Raw genomic sequence first — 6,481 nt, forward strand, 5'->3', positions numbered from 1 at the left:
TTTGGTTATTCTTTTTTATTTCATTTTATTAGTTGCAATTTTGTTTTATGTATTAGCTTTGAGATTAAAATACTAACCCCGAGTTGGCAAGGCAAGCTCGATTTGTACTGATCGACAAAAGACTAAAGACCAACTCCCAATTGGCAATCAAGCCCAATCTATACAGTAAAATAATAAAGACCAACCCCGAGTTGGCAGCAAAGCCTGGTCTGTGCTAACCGGAAAAAGACTAAAGACCAACTCTAAGTTGGCAGTCAAGCCCGATCCATATTGATTATAAAAAATAATAAAGACTAACCTTGGGCTGGCCACCCTCGATTGGAAAAAATTAAAAATCGATCTTCATTGATCAGTAGAGGAAAAAGCACGAACACAAGTCATCACATGAGTTATAAGGGAGGTTCGTTCATTCAAGAGAAGCTTTATAAGAGCCAAAAGAAACAAAAACAAATACATAGCATTCAAGCCTCCACCACCTTGATCCCTTCATCTTCATTGCTCAACAAGTCCACCCGGTTGGGTTTCCACTCTTTCAACTGATTCTCGAGTCGCCTTCTATTCTATAACTTCCTTCTTGGTCTTGGAACTTGCATGCACAAAGGATAAGATTTCGAAAGAATGCTGCTTAACAAGTACGAAATTTCGGTAGTCACGGGCTTCATAGATGTAGGCATCGATATGGTAGGAAGAGATAGTCTTCAAAGTCTTTCGAAGTCTTGTAATCCTCAACCACTTGAGCCCGCACAATGGACAACTGCCCTTGAGAAGACTTAAGACCAAATTCCAGTTGAGCCACACAATGCTCAGCCTCTTCTTTGGCCAACTGCTCATAAATGCAAGGCAATATCCCACTCCTGAAGGCAAGTTCGAGTAGAATTCAGATCTGCCTGAACACTCAAGAGATGACCAAGTAGCTTTTTCTCTTTGTCCACCAAACTGTATCGTCCGATCCCATGAACCTCTATGGCCGTAGTGACTTGAGCTTTGAGAATCGATATCCATTCTTGTGTGTCCAAATTAGAAACATTCTCAACCGTCAAGTTCCTTAACTACTCAATCAAGGAAGCTACCATCTCATCCTTTGTTGAGGTAAAAGTGCCAAACCCTTCAACTTGACCTGACAGCCCTTTAACCAGTCATACACGTTTGCAACGTATGATGTGATCTGCACAAGCTACAAATGAGGAAAAAAATAGAAAAAAATGGGGTGACAAAAAAATAGAGCTCAGTCAAGCAAGAGTCGCCCTCCCTTTCTAGCATTGCTTGTGTATGGACATGTCACCCATACCCAGATAATCTCTAGGGTAACGACATGTGAGGTTCCAGAAGCCAGCCATGAATTCCTCACAGAAAATCGAACATTCGTCAAATGACACTATCCTCTGTCGGTTCTGGTCGTCAAAGGTCACACAGTCACCCCTAGCATCGGCCTCCTCCATCTTCGCAATCTCTTCATACATGAACACCCGTGTCAGAGGAACGTGATCCCCTGACTAAATTACCGTGAATTCATGTTCCTCCCAAAGGTCTCTCGGATTCACCCGCGTGTCGTGATGACATGCCAAGAAGCACAGACCGATCCTTCGGAGAAGCCCTCTGCTTTATATATGCAGGAAAATCCTTGATAGGGGGTGAAAAACCTCTATGGAGAGGACCACCCCCAATGTTAATCTCAATAATAGGTCGAGCGATGCACTCCGTCGAATCGACCAAGGTAGTCGACGGAGTAACGTCAGTCTCAGGATGAGCAGAAACTTCCGCCTTGATAGTTTGAGAAGCGGGTCGATCCGAGGTAGCTTTAGGCCTTCTCCTTTTTCGATGCCTTTCAAGGGGACAATCGGTAACTTTTGCCTCTCTCTCTCTCTCTCTCTCTCTCTCTCTCTCTCTCTCTCTCTCTCTCTCTCTACACCTCTTCTCGCCTCCAATTTTAGGCCTAATGGAAGGCAAAGGCCGCCTAAATTAAATTACGGTTAAGCGACATTAAAGTCCAAATGAGTAAGTCAGCGCACAAAAAATGAAGAAGAGGGAAGCTACTCTATAAGGTCAATCACAAGAGCTCAAGCCATGCCAAGAGAGAAAATTTTCATCTCCCATCTTGGCAGTGTTGACGGCACGACCAGAGTCCATCAGCACCTAGAAATCCGTTCATCCGAAGCAGTAAGGATAGGATGGTTGTTCATAAAAGCGATGTCTGGCTCATACCAATTATTGTCGATCGGAAACCCCTCGAACCTAGAGGTAAAAAAGAACCTAACCTTCCATCCCTTGATAAAAGAAGGATTCCCCTCCACAACCCTAATTTCTAAACGCTGACTCAAAGCAAGTGAAAAACAGATAAAAAGATTTGGAACAGTCAAGCCCATCGACAAGAGCACAAAACCCAAGCAAATTGTGACAACCATTCAACTAGAGCTGAGAAGAAATAATGCCAAAATATGCAAACACCTCTCGAACGAGTGGATGGATCGAAAAAAAATGGAGTCCAGTTCTAAAGAACTCTTCGTACAAACATACCTCATAAACAAGCGTGGACAGGAAAATTCATCTCCCGATGGAAGTCGCAAAATGATCGAGTCAGGTATATGATAGCGAGATCAGATCCTAGCAAGGTCCTCTTACCTTAACAGCAACGATAGTTCAAGGCTTCAAATCCAATACCCATGGGAACAAAGGTAGGGCCACTACCTCTCTGAACATCAGGGCCAACAGAGTTAGAACCTATTCCTATAAACACTATAGATGGACCAGCATTAGCCCCTTAGAGAACGCCAGGAAACACAAGAGTAGAGGGCAAGAGAATTGCGCTATCAATGATGGAAATTGCCCCACATTCTACCTCCAGGTCTTAGTTGGAAACTATTGATGGCGATTATAATAAATAAAAAAAAAGGGAGTGAGGAAAGAGGAAACTTACTAGTAAAATGAGAGAAGCCCAACAAAGGAAGAAGCACAACAGCTATGGTGACAGCCACGAAGACAGGAAACCCTCAAAGGTCATGGGCAACGAGAAAACAGGATGCTGATGGAGCAATATACTCTCGAAGTTGTGAGGAAGAAGAAATGGAGAAAATGAACACTGGAGAGCCTTGAAAAGACGCTTTTCACCCCCCAAAGGGCATATGGGGGAACTTAATACAAACCAATGAAAGGACACACCTCATGGGAAAATGTGTGAATCGGACCAACCCAACAAACTGGTTCAACTCCCCTAGCACCAGGATGGTGGCAGGGATGTTGACATGACATCTCCTCATTCATCAACCCATCAAAGAAGAATCTTTTCAATCATGAAAAGTTGCCACCGTTTTAGAACGATACCCAGAGAATCCACGACGCATTAATGAATAAGGGAGGTACTAATTCTAGAAGTGAAGGATCAAGTCATTGAGGCAGTTACCCTTCTCGCAAGATGAGGCATCGACCATGATAAGAAGGGCTACGATTCTAGCTGTGAGATGCTATGGCCCAAAGTATTCTGACCGACCACAAGCAGCTCGACAGGAGGGGGGGAAATCTATTATGAAAAAAATAGGCAACCATCAAGGGCATGCCAAGTGAACCGAAATAGTACTAGACCCAAAAGCCTAGAAGGTGCTAATGCGGGCCCGGGAGAATGGCCTGAGCCCAGTCAGGTTGTTCATCCAGTCCAAAGCGAGTGCCCGAACCAGAAGTAGTCAACAGACCTACTTTGCTAAAAGGAACTTTAACAACCGAACGACTCAGCGAGCACAAGCTCCAGAAGAGCATTACATGAAAGTCCCACTACACGACTATTCAAACTATTGAATAGGCCCAACTATAATGGTTCCTTAACCGACTAGCAGGTCCAAGGCTTTCACCAATGGAACAAAGAGTGGCACATGCAACGTTGCTTAGGGTAAGTGGCTTGGCAATCAGACCACTCAAGGTATCAAGGTCTCATTAGCCCAACAGTGCGAGTAGCAGTCGTTCGGGATAGGTAGTTCAAAAACCAGACTACTCAATCCAAGACACTCGCCATCTGGATCCCTTGACCAAGGTTGCTCAGCATGAGATTCCAATAGATTTCTTGACCAAGATACATCTAAAAGGGCTTACCAAGTCTAGTACTGAACTAATCCTAGTCCAGAAAGGACTCTCAACAGAAAATCGAATCTTCCTTAGAGGGAATGATATCTTGCCATATTCCTTGGGATATGGCCAATACATGGAGATTCCATAACTAGAACGTCTCTCATATTCACTTTCCTATTACAGCCCTTTCCTGTATTTGGACTACTACCAGCATTAAGAAGCTACCAAAGCGGGACTCTCACCCTATGGCCGTTATCTTTAGCTATAAATATTCAGGTAAATCCCTTTCGAAGGGATCGAACTTTTTTCATTGCTACTAGAATTATCTGTTTGTAGAGAGATCTAACTTAGGCATCGGAGAGTCCCTCGCCCGATCAATCCGACGCTCACTCTTGTGTGTTTTCCTCTCTATGAAGGTTCCACAACAACCTAAGATGATTTCTTGCCGCAACACTTATTACTACAACAAAAAAATTCTTCAAATAAAAGTAATATCGAGACAACAGAAATATTAGTATTTTTTTTTTTTGGGGGGGGGGGGGTCGGGGTGGGGTGGGGGGGTGGAAATAAATATCTATTAATGAAGAAATTGAAAAAAGCAACAAACAACTATAATCAGAACCAAATTCCCGATCTTGGAGGGAAAGGTACCATATATAAAGGTATACTTTCAAGTGATCAAGGCCGAATTGATCAGTTCATTAAGGAGCTATTCCAAATCAACACAAGGAATGTGATTAAATTATTTGGATGTTGTTTGGAGACAAAAGTTCCCCTAAAGTTTACGCATTATTTCCACTGGAACTCTTTTTCGACCACATCCACAATAAAAGTCGTGAGTTCTTTACATGGCATAATTGCTATAGAAATTGCAGGAACAATAGCATACATGCACCCAACAGCTTCCATACCTATCTATCATAGAGATATCAAGTCTACCAACATACTCTTAGATGATCGATATAGAGGCAAAGTGTCAGACTTGGGGATTTCAAGGTCAGTGCCAATTGAGAATAACCCCTTTTACTTTGGTTCAAGAGACATTTCGGTATTTAGACCCATAGTATTTCCAACGAAGGCAATCCATACAGAAAAGTGATGTTTATAGCTTTGGAGTGGTACTTGTCGAGCTATCAACCGGGGACGACCTATCTTCAACTATATTAGAAGATAGAAGTCTAGTTGCCGAGTTCATTTGTTCAATGGAGGAGACTAGCCACTTTGAGGTCCTTGATGCTCAGGTTGTAGAAGAATGTAAAAAGAGGAACTTGAGGCAGTTGTATTCGCAACTAGATGCTTGAACATGAATGCATGGCAAGAGGACCACCATGAAAGAAGTTGCAACTGAGCTTGAGAGACTCAGCTTCTCCATCAGAGAATTTGGTCTTCCAAGAAATTAAACAAGATGGATACTAGTAGAGTTTCAACTACATTTTTTACCATGGAGACCTGCTACAATTCCATCCATTAGATAACAAGCCATTACTTCTCAATCCATGATCTTAGTTTTGACTCAGTGAACAAGAATTGCATGTCTTCCACACTACTGCTAAGTTATTTGTCTCTAGAAATATTGTAGGGCATATAAATAATGTTGCTTTTGATGTTTTTCTTCCTTTATTCTCTCTTGTAATATTTTTTTTTTCTTTTTTTATAGTTATAGTAGTCAAACCATATAACAAAAACTCTTTGTGCACATCAAAAGAGTAGGCTGCATCTGAAGCCCAAACCAGCTGATCAACAACGGGACCGAGCAGAACCGATGCCATTTGTTGCCTCATCCACTAAGTATCCTGATGTTGGAAATTCTAGATAAGGCACACACTAAAGCTTGATATTGAAACCAGGAATCGGGTCTTCTCCAGATTCTGTACCAATGCGGCTTTTCTGGTGGATTCAACAATGACTACTCTTTTCTCTGAAAAAAAAAATGACTTCTTACATTCCTCAATCTTCCGCCTCCAAACAGAGCACCCCTTGCTTATGGAACATCTGAGATCAGAACATACAGAAGTATAGTATGTTAATTGGCAGCGACAAGTAATCCCTCGCTCAGGCAGCAATCGAGCTTACAATCATCCAGGCATGCTGCAACTCATTTCAACTCTTTGCACAGAATGAATCTGGGATTCTTGTATTGAAACACACTATTTTTTCGTTAACAGACGTCTCAAGCTTGAGTCTCCCTACGCCTGATCTGTTACACAATTTATGTGTGGCTGTGTAACCAGGGTTTTAGCAGGCAGGTCCGAGGGGTTCCTTGTTAGCTAAAAAATATTCTGGGATTTTGTTCGATCTCTGTTGGCTGCTTACTGGTGCGTATTGGATCCTCTGAATTCCTTAGGATGTATGCCACTTATAACATTATGACCCACAGAGCAAGCAACTCCTTGAAGTAGTGTAGTATAGGGGCTACCTAATCCATACT

At 42.4% G+C, this 6,481-nt stretch overlaps 1 long non-coding RNA gene across 1 annotated transcript; it reads right to left on the reverse strand.

Moving 5' to 3' along the window:
• Window positions 1-318: 318 nt before the first annotated feature.
• On the reverse strand, window positions 319-4,546 carry LOC122057546. Its single transcript, XR_006133553.1, has 2 exons — window positions 2,915-4,546; window positions 319-1,165 (listed from the first exon to the last, which is right to left on the reverse strand). It is a non-coding gene; the product is annotated as an uncharacterized LOC122057546 (long non-coding RNA).
• Window positions 4,547-6,481: the final 1,935 nt, after the last annotated feature.

The sequence above is a fragment of the Macadamia integrifolia genome, chromosome 12, assembly GCF_013358625.1.
Source record: "Macadamia integrifolia cultivar HAES 741 chromosome 12, SCU_Mint_v3, whole genome shotgun sequence".
Taxonomy (NCBI): Eukaryota; Viridiplantae; Streptophyta; class Magnoliopsida; order Proteales; family Proteaceae; genus Macadamia; species Macadamia integrifolia.